General features: G+C 38.0%; 1 protein-coding gene across 1 annotated transcript in view; it reads right to left on the bottom strand.

The window, feature by feature from the left end:
* Positions 1-11,223, bottom strand: part of MLLT4 (myeloid/lymphoid or mixed-lineage leukemia; translocated to, 4) — a 170,694-nt gene that overhangs the window by 88,846 nt on the left and 70,625 nt on the right. The gene's annotated exons all lie outside the window — the stretch shown is intronic.

Raw genomic sequence — 11,223 nt, 5'->3', positions numbered from 1 at the left:
AGGTATAACCTCCCCCCCCCCCCCCCAAATTACAGGCCTTCTATCATAATCTGAAAACATGCTTATTCTGGAAGTCCTTTGGAAGTATTCAGTTATGTCTGATATTTGAATGTAACACTGTTACTGAATTTTTAACTGTTTGAGCCATCTTGGATGTTCATTTGAACATAGAAAGACAATATAGTGCTGCCAGTGTTCAGACTAAGAAATTAAATTTAAGAGATATGATAGGAATTAAAGTAATATCAGCATGTTGATATCCTCTCACGAAAGCTGCATTATTCATTTAGCTTCTTATGCAAGCATTTTTATGTTCACAAGTCCATCTATTCATTTCGGAGAGATCTTAAAAAAAATAGATTGCACAGACAAAATCAGTTTCCCTCATTTTCTCTTGTTGAAATCTGAAAGTTCTGTGCAGTCCACAGAAAAACAATAAACTTAAAGAAGAAAACAGACATAACAGTATTGCCTAACGGGCAATAACAAATTTAGAAGAGGAAAAAAATGGCAGGTATGGAAAATAAGAGAATGGACTATGAAGCATTAAGGAAGTCTAAAACAGAGCAATTAATCTTGCACGGGAAAATAGTATTTGCATTTTTTATTTTACAAGCATACTGACTAGAAAACACTTTGACTTCTTTTATTAAGAGCAACACAGACACAACTTACTTCATTTTACTACACTAGAGAGAGTAGTTTCAACCTTTTAAAAAAAATATCAAAACATGGCATACTTTGTTTCCTTTCTCACATTATAAAACGATAGCTATTCAACTTTGTACTCTTTGCTCTCCAGTTGTTCAAGTCTGTATCCTTTTTGCTGCATTTTAGAAGCTGTGCAAATGTAAAGCCATTCCCATTAATTTGCAGAAAGTATTTGAATTGCCAAACATACACCTTGAGAACATAACTAGCCACAGAATATACTTCGGTAGGATTGTAATAAGATGATGATAATGATAATAATAATATGCCTAGCTGAGAGCTTACGTACACCTAGGACTTTTTTGGGTTTCATTAAGGAAATTCAATTTAGTGAGACTATGGCAAGTGAAAACATACAAAGGGGTCAACCTGGTACAGTCCGTATGAACCGAAGTAAGTCATGACCTATATTACATTATTTTCCATGACCAAGCAAAAAGGACAGGCATCTTGGTTGGACTTCCAACAGGCATCTGGGTAACTGAAATCTCCCATGACCACCATGTCCCATCTCTCTGAGAACTTTGTAATTTGTTCTAGGACTGCCTCATCCAAGTCCTTTTATTTTTACCCAGAGACTCTCCATGCTCAGATTCATGTATTTCCTCACACGTATATACTTCCTTTATATATGCTACTCCTCCGCCCTTCCTTATTTGTCTATCCCTTTTAAATAAGTTGTACCTCTCAACCCTAATATACCTCTTGTGAGTGCCATCCCATCAAGTTTCAGTAATGCCGATTGGGTCATAGTACCCCTCCCGTATGAGGACTTCAAGTTCCTCCTGCCTGTTTCCCATACTCTGTCCATTAGTGTAGAGACATCAGAATCCATGTTTCATGCACCCCTGAGGTTTTCATTTCTGTACTTACCTGCAGTTAATGTTACCTAGCATATGTGCCACTCCCCACAAAACTTTAGTGTTCTTATATCTGGTTATTGGCATCATACTAGGCTTTGAATTTTTGTCTTGCTCCCCCATAGGATTTAGTTTAAAGCCCTCCTTATTAGGTTTGCAAGGCTCTTACCAAATACATTTTTCCCCACCCTCGTGAAGTGCAAACCATCTCCCAATAGAAGAGCTTCATCTCAAAACCATGGTCCAAAAATCCAATTATCAGTCACTTATTTGCAGTATTCTTCTTTCCCTTCCTAAGCCATGGCCTTCAACAGGAAGAACTGATGATAATACAACCTGCACTTCCAGGTCTTGCAGCTTTTTACCCAGAGACACATAGTCTCTTTTAATACATTCTGGGTTGTGCCAGACAGTATCATGGGTCAAGCTTTCCATTCCTTGTAGAACTAGGTGGCTTACCTGTAACTGTTGCTCACTGAGTGGTCATCTGTACATTCACACTGACGGGCCTTGTATCTGCACAGAGCCTTGATTCAGAAGGTTCTGCAACTAGCTTTTAGATGTAAAAATCTTCTACAACTAGCATTTAGTTGCAAAAATATTCTTGCCTCAGATAAGCAGACTAGACTGTGCATGCTCAAAAGGAAGGAGCAACAACCTCCTACTCAATTCCTTCCAAAAATCTAAGAGTATGTCACAGCAAATTAAGGCATCTGCTGCAGAAAAAGTGGATATTGTTGCTTCAGGAAAATGAGGAGTGGACCTTTGCTCTGCACTGTTCTAGAAATGAGGATCCTTTACTGAAGACTCTACTGATGCAGCATAACTCTGGAGGAATGAACTTGGAGTTTCTCAGTTAAGAGACTTGTGAATGGTCTGAAAAACCTAGTGGCTGAGTTTCTGGGAGACCTATTTATTTATTTATCCCTCCTTAGCGGCCAAGTAGCAGAGAAACAGACTAGTATGTTGTCTGCAGGTAGCAGTCCAGTCAATATAATATATAACAATGCAAAGTCTGCTTTGTCATCCAAGGAAGAGGAGGAAAAGAGGGCCCTGACAAGCCCTGCTCCCTGTGCTCTACCTGCAGAAGTTAGACAGATGGCAACCAGAGACTGAGCTTTACATTTCACCTGTGAAACGCCCTTCCCTTTGAGGTTCAAGTAGCACCTACCCTACCTGCTTTAAAGGCACCATTTCATTTTGCACAGACGTTTGATTAAGGGATTGTTTAACATTATTTTTACAGTGTGCTTCTATATAGGAAACTGTTTTAGGAGACCAATTTAAGTGCAAATTCTTTCTGCCCTGGACCCCAGCTCAACAGACTCTTCTGCTCAGCATATGTTCTCCTTTCACTCTTTTATTTCCCCTTAAATTTCCCCCATTCATCCCCCAATTAGGTAACAATTACTATAGCACTGTCAAGATTCTGTTACTAAATTGCAATATTATTTTATATATTTGTTCTCCCTTACACTTCATCTCTCTAGCCTTGTATCTTGCTAAGGGAATAAAGAATTAAAAAATTCTTTTTAAAATTCATTCTTTCTGTCTCATTTTTCCTTCTTAATTGGGGTGCTGTAAAGTAAAGGGTTGGGACCTGGGTATACACCAGACTGTTCAGTTTCAAAATAATTACCCTGGCCACACAGTCTAACTCTACACATTTAGAGAACACTTCACATGTTATGAGACTGACATAGGCATCAATTTGGGTAACAGTATGCCTTATGGGCTGCATGTGGAAGAGAGTCCTTACTTTTGGTTTCGCCATCAAATCACAGCCAACTTACAGTGATCTTGTAGGGTTTTCAAAGCAAGAGACATTCAGAAGCGATTTGCCATTGCTTGCCTCTGCAAAGCAACCCTGTATTTGCTGGTGGTCCCCCATCCAAATACTAACTAGAACTGACCCTGCTTAGCTTCTGAGATCTGACAAGATTGGGCTGGCCTGGGCTAGCCAGGTCAGGTGAGACTCCTTTCTTAGAAGGTCTCAAAGTTAGCCTTGAAGCCAAGATTCTATTAGCAGGCCACTGAGAAGAGATGAGGAGGGATCAGTCTCTAATGGGGCATGCCAGTCCATTAAATAATTATGAGGGCTTTCCCAGACAGCAGCCCTTAAATGAGAAGCCAAGATTTCAATGTGCCCACATCCCAGGTTTCTGGCAATCGATACAGGGGTCAGCTTTTTGTTTTTCCACTAGGAAGAGGAGAAAATGATCATACCCATCCAAATAACATAATTTTAACCCTTGCAGTCTGGCAGCATTTAACAATGGTGTTCTGCACAACTACCTTTGATATAACTAACCACGACTGCTATAACTATATATGCTAAAAACTAAAAGGTAAAGGTTTCCCTTGCTCAAAAGCTAGTCGAATTCGACTCTAGGGGGCAGTGCTCATCTCCGTTTCCAAGCCGAAGAGTCAGCGCTGTCCCAATACATTTCCGTGGTCTTGTGGCCAGCATGACTAAATGCTAAGGCACACGGAGCACTGTTACCTTCCCACCAAAGCGGTACCTATTTCTCTATTTGCAATTTCTTGCTTTCAAACTGGTAGGATGGCAGGAGCTGGGACCAGAGACGGGAGCTCACTTGGTCACACAGCACTAGGGTCTCAAACTGCCGAACTACAGACCTTCCAGTCTGCAGCTCAGCGTCTTAACCTCTGACACAAATAAATAAATAAATAAATATAAATGAAACTAAGGAACTTGCTCAATCAATGCTACTTCTGCAACAGGAGAAACCTGAGAAGGAAAGCACAACTTCCCTCCCTTGGGCATGCACAGTCTGAGCTGTGTCTCTGAGGGGAGAAGATTTTCATGCCTAAATGCTCACTCTGGAAGTTTCCAAACTGTGGCTCTGAGCCCAGTACAAAGCCCATGAGCATAATAGACAAAGACCACAAAGTAGTAACAGAACGGCACAGTACCTGTGCATGCCATACATGTAGGGGGCACACTAGATTCCATTATCCCGTGACAATTTGTCTGCTGTGATCCTTAAGTAAACTGAGCTAAAGTCTTCTTTTGGTTTAGAACAAGTGTAATTTCCTGTAGTGTTTTAAGTAGTACAAATGGACAATTGATAAGAACTTTCAGGAGCCACTGCATTTCCCCCTGTATCCCCTTCCCCACACCGTTACATCTTTCTCTCCTCTAGGAGGTCCATATATTCTCTCTGGTTTCCCTGCTTCCTATTTTCCTTCCCACTCACCAACTGACTTTTCTTTTAACTGTCCCCCTCAGTCTTCAGCTTTATTTATTTACTTCATTGTGCCCAGTGTTTGGTGCTGAGGCCGGATAGCAGTGAAGGGAACAGGGTGGACAGAGAGACGAAAACAGCCCTGCAAGGGCCTTCTATCTGCCTTTTACTGACAGAAACCAATGTTTGCATATTGTTGTGGTTGCCTAGCAATCCCCATAGTGACTACTGACATCTCTTCTCATAAAGGTACAAGCACTTCTATTATTTGATGGGGTTTTTTTTAAAAAAAAACCAGAATACTTTTTTTTCTTTAACAATTTCAGATTTTTCTGCAAACCTGGTGCTCTCCTCAGTCTGGTTCCAGTCTCTGGATGTAAGTATTCATAGAATGGCCCATGTTGAGAATTAGATACATTGATGCTGGGAAGCCATTTATGACTGATCAAAGTCAGTCAGTAAAGTATCAACATATTTTTGTTTTAGGTTTAACAAATGAGTGCATGCACTTTTTTAACATACAAATGCATGAATATGTGATAAGGTTAAGATTTCAAAGAAAGCATAGTAGAAGCTACCTGAAAATGTCTGATAATTGATATTAACAAAACAATTATGGAAAGTCCCCAGCTTTGTCCAAAACAACTAATATAGAAAAAGGATAGAAGAATGGCTCCATGATACTTTTTAGAATCCAACGTTGTCTACTGAAGTTAGACAAAAGTTCAAACAAGCTTTGTAAAATGAAACATATTTAGGCCAAGATGATGATTTGCAAGTTTAATAGACAGGAATGGAAAACATTTTGAAGCTGTATATGTGAGAAAGACTTTGGGTAGCACTTTTTGCAACTGTACAAGGGAGAAATACAGGCTTAAGGCAGACTAGAAAGGATGGAATTTTTGCAGCATTCATGTACAAGCAGATAAGAGGAGCAAAATAAAATACTGGTAGACTAGGCAATTTTGTGTGTGTGTGTGTGTGTGTTGGATTAAGGTTGAATACATCACAGAAAGCTGCCTAAGGAAGCACTGTGCTATTGTTTTAGGCTTAAATCAGGAGCAAGGAAAAGGGAGGGAATGTGTGAGCATGGGTTGTACCCATCATGAACAAACTGAGATTTGTTCATGACATCTGAATTAAGCCTCTGAAAACAGACAGCAGCAAGCACTTCTCTCTAATGATTTCAGCAGTTTCCAACATCATAAAACCACATCTATGAGAAAAAGACTTCGCAATTTTAAAATGAGGACTTTTCTGGCAATTATGTCCACATACATTCTGTCCCGTTTCCCAAACATGACATATGTTTCAAAATTTCATGTTGTAAGCTGAATTCAGGGTTAATTTTATTTTTAGTGTTTGCATGTGTATCTGCCGTATGTGCTCAGACCTTGCAGACATTGGTTTACACCTGTGAAGGGGTTCATAAAACCAGCAACATCCATCACAAAAATAGTTAATCACTATCTAGAACACTTACAGGCTAAAACATCGAATCATAGGACATCTACCCTTCATTCCCAAATGTCAGGTAAAATAACAGCCCTTCAAAAGGACAAGAGGAGTGGTGCCTTCCACATCTCCTTAGGGAAGAGATTCCACTGAAGAAGACCTTGGCACCATTGTTCTCACCTGGCAGATAAACAGAACTTCTAATAGGGGTTCCTGTCCTGATTAGGGGGCAAATGGGAGGAGGTGATCATATAGGACCTCAACCAAGAAGGGTGTTAAAGGTAAAGCCAACCAAAAGCAGGTAACTAGTATATGGAGAAAACAGCCATGCTTAGGATCTTACAACATAAAGCCACATTTTTCTTGGGTTAGTACTGCACTTACATAAAAGCTCCACAAATCTTTAGCAGATAGGTTGTAGGTTGAGTAATAATATCTAGGACAAATAATCCTATCTTAGAGAATTATCAACTAACCAAAACAAAAATGAGCCCAGCTGACCATGACTGTTTGTGGCATAAAAAACCAGTCAATTTAAAGGCATAATTTAAACCATCAGCAAAACTGACAATCCCAGATTGTATACGATGTATTCAAAATAGTGCTAGCTACTAAAGAGAATCCAATAGGAATTGTACATCAAACTGTAGCCTTCTCTGCACTACCAGACAAAGATGCTCTTGATATTTTAAATGTGTCTCAAGAAGCAGTTTGACACGTCTTAAATTTTCTTCAGAAACCATAATGAATTGAAAACCTTAGCAGAAAGACTGCTCCTTTAAACAGCGTTTCAAGACTAAAATTTTAAAAATACCTGCCAATAAATTTTCTTCCAATACTCAAATATAGACTTTTCCCTGACAAAATGAAAGCAACTAGATGAGAATATTTCAGCTAGCAGTTAAGTCGCAAGACAGGGACTAACAGATAAGAAACAACAGCAACCATATCAAAGCTCTACCACCACCTTTAATAAGATGTATTAATGTTTCCAACCATGTTGGATTCCCCCCCCCCCAAAAAAAAAATGATTATCACACACATTTACTCCAGATAGAAAGAGTGAGGAAGAACCCTGTTCTCTACTAATTTGTGAGAGAGGGTACACAAAGATTAGAAATTAAGAGTTCAAATTGTTGGCCCCAAGCCAAAACACACAGCAATGGGCTGCTACACATGAATAATCTGATCAGACTTTACTGACTGTGCTAATAAACCATGCTTCAGGGGAAGAGCAGCAGGTATAGGGGTGGGAAAGTAAGAACACTGAATCCATCCCAATGTTGTCCCTTCCAAGATGAATCAGTATTACTGCCAATAATCTCTGGAATTGCTGAGGGTGCCTCACAGTGCAATTTGTTATTATAAGGCCCATTCCTCTCAGCAGGCCCCTGCCTGCTACGCTTGGTTAAAGTGAGAATACCCAAATCCTGCAAAAGTACTGAAGACTAGTACATGGGCTCTATATGAAGTAACTATGATAAAACATAATTCCCTCCTACACACACTGAAACTATACATTAGAAAGAGAAAAAGTTCACTCAGTCTCCTATAGTCATATCACTTTGTTTTAAGCACCAATAAATTCAAGCAAAAAAAGTTCTGAAAATGGAGAAAAGCCCTTTTTGCTAGCTAGTACAGGGTTTAGTGACTAGTGAGAAAGAATAGTATTAAATAGCATTACCTTCATAAGTGTGATAGTTGTAGTAGGCAAAGTGATTCCTTCTCCCTGGGATTAGAAAACACATGCACAGGACCCAGGTGAAGGCAGCATCAGCAGAACAGATACCATGCAGAACATGCGGAGGAAGGCACAGAAAAGAAAAGATAGGAAAGAGTGAAACAGTAAGCCTACAACACTTACTCAGTTTCAAAGGATAAAGTGCTTTTATCACTGTCAGTATTACAAACTGCACAGAATATACAGACACTGGTGTTGTAGACAGATTAATACGATTGTTAAGTAGTAAGCAACAAGTGCTAGAAGTACAGAAAAATCACCAGGCAAAGTAGAAAAGCTACAGTTAACTACCAAAGCTGGAAATTTGATTCAGATTAGACTCTCCTTATAAATGATTGTCTTTTTCACTCATCCATAGTTTACTGATACACTAAGGTACCATCTTACGCAATGCAAACCCAAGAGTACTGTGCCATGATAAGTTCATCCACAACTTCATTCTCCCATATGGAGGACTAGATTGCTCTTTCATGAGAACATGCTCTACAATATTGGGGTGTGGATTTTCCCTCCCAATATTAGGAATTCACATGTTGCCAGTATCACAAATGCTGTGGGGTAAGGGTATCAAACTGTCTGGAAACCTTTGTTCATTAAATCTGCTATAAATCTATTATGAATGGTCGTATAGCAACACTCACAGCTCATATTTTATGCTTTTTAATATTTGTATAAAGTACTAGATTAAAAATCAGCTATAATTATATATAAAAACCCATTAAAACAATTTTATATAGGTATATGTTTTATAACATTGAGATACTTTAACCTTTTTATTATATACTTTTAAGTGGGGGGGGTTATCTCCCAGCAAAACAGCTGCAATTGAGTCAGAAGGCTCTTTACTATACTACACTTCAACCAGGAAAGATGGCACTGAACAATGACTGTGCTGAAGCACATACATAAGTCATTCCATGCCAAATCAACAAATTTTAGTTACAGATTTGAAGTTTTGTAGAATTATTATACATGTCAAGTTGTCAACATGCTTCCATAGCCAATTTGGGGGGAAATTCTGTCACAAGGAGCAGGCAGGACTTAAAAAAAAATGACCAAAATCACATTTAATGTTGAAATGTTTCAATGTTTGCCACACCTCAGGGGCTGTACTTTGGTGGAAAGGCAGCACAGACATGTTTTAAGTAACACAAATAAATTTCCCATGAAACGTATATTAATTCTTGTTGCCACAGAACAAGGTAAGTTTGTATTTCTGAAAGACAGTATGACTTTCAAAATGAAGTTTTATGTAGGTGGAGACTGATTAGCAGAAATGCAGCTGTAATTGATGACCAGACATTTAAAATTTTTTTACAGCTTCTGGAATGTCCAGATCCTTTATCTCCTACATGGAAGCAGATCCACTTCAGTTACTATTTATCAGTGCACCCAGAACATTTTATTCCAATATGTTCAAGTACAAATGTTTTCAGCAGCTACATTTTCTGGAAAATTAAAAATTCCCCCATTCCCCTCACCCAAATCAGCATGTCTTCAAAACACTATAATATTCAAAATGCACTTGTTTGGTAGTTTAGATTGTGTTTAGCTACTCCAATAAAATGTACCTCGTAGTTTATGTTGTGTTTAGCTACTCTAATAAAATGTACCTTGATCTTCTGATTCACAATATTTTTAAATTATTTTTAATAAATATCAACATTAGGCAATCCAAATGATTTAGCTGAACGAAGGATGTAATTTTGCCTGTATTATCTTGACAGGCTTTTAATAAGGCCCTCTCAGAGGAGACATATACAAAATTAGTTCACAAAAGATGCAAAGCCCATTTCTCTCCCAGAGGAGAAATGCCACATGAAATTCAAACAAGGTCTCTCCTATAACATTTTCTTTTACCTTGGAAAGAAGATTAATACACTGCTTTCCCTAAATGCTACTACAGACTACTGCTTTGCCCTCCCAACTCCAGGTAAGCAGAACTGTTACTAGTAAAACAGATTTTCTGTCTGCTTGCTTTGACCTGATCTGAATATTTTCCATTTTTAGAACAATAAATGTACATACTGTTAGTGGTATCAATAAGATTTTATTATCCAGATTTGATGTAACATTTTGAAGGCTACTGTCAAACATTAAACATTTTCACCTAATAATAAAGCCAACCACAAATGTATGTTGCCAATACAAAAACTAGCCAGCCACAAAAATAGTTTGCTAGTGTCCAACTATCTAGTAATGGATTATGCTGGAAAACTACAGTTTCAGGGGACATGAATAGGTGCTCTGTTATCAATATGTGTAAATACCAGCATTCCTTTTCTTTCAAAATGTTAATTATAGGTTATCGGAAATGTAAAGAAAGAGTGGAAAGCTCTAGAATGATTTTTAAAAACTGGTTTGTTTTCTTCTTGCCCTTCCATGCAGAACCCACAATATTTTCAAAATACAGCAATAAAACTAAGAGATAAAATACATCACACATATATAATTTTGAAGATATGTCAGTATACTTTGAATAATTGTAACTAAATTTTGATTTGTCAATACAGTTCAGACAAACTTCAAGTAAAAATTGAGGATTTCAAATAAAAATCAAGGACTTTGGGAAGTAGAGCTAACACATCTGAGAGACAGAATAAAGGGCCAAAATTATAAGAATGCTTCACCCTTTAAAAAGGGGTGCAGGAGAATTGAAAGAATCTGGCAACATAACTTTGACAATAAAATAACAGTACAATCCTAAACAGAGTTAAGTTCACTGAAGTTACTGGGCTTCGAAGGTGCATCTCTGCATTAGGGCTGTACTGTAAATAATTTTACTTGTATGTCTAATAAGTGCTTACTCACTGGGTCTGTGATTCCTGCCTTTCAATATTACAACTCACCAAGTTTGAAATATGATGTCAATGTATGTTGCACTGTACTTCTACATTTTTTATTATTGTAGTTTTATCATGCACTTCTTCCAAAGACCTCAGAACTCAGAACTAAATTACAAAAATGGAGAAGATTAATGTGGATGCTAAGATATTAGCTGCTATTATTGCCAACGGACTTCAAAAGGTTGTTACAACTCTGGTACATGTAGATCAAATAGGATTTACATAAGGTAAGCAAAGCTCTGAGAAGCTCAAACTGGGCACTGATCTGATTGCTTTAAATAGTAAAAGATCTCGTCAAGTTGCAATTCTCTCACTTGATGCTGAAAAAGCTTTTGACAAAATGTACTGGAAATTTATCTTTGTCACATAGACTAAATTTGGTTTTCCTCACCACTTTTTGA

The sequence above is a fragment of the Gekko japonicus genome, unplaced genomic scaffold (genome assembly GCF_001447785.1).
Source record: "Gekko japonicus isolate JY-2015 unplaced genomic scaffold, Gekko_japonicus_V1.1 scaffold347, whole genome shotgun sequence".
In the NCBI taxonomy this organism is placed as follows: Eukaryota; Metazoa; Chordata; class Lepidosauria; order Squamata; family Gekkonidae; genus Gekko; species Gekko japonicus.
The sequence above is the reverse complement of the archived record's forward strand: the minus strand, read 5'-3'. Positions and strand labels throughout refer to the sequence as shown.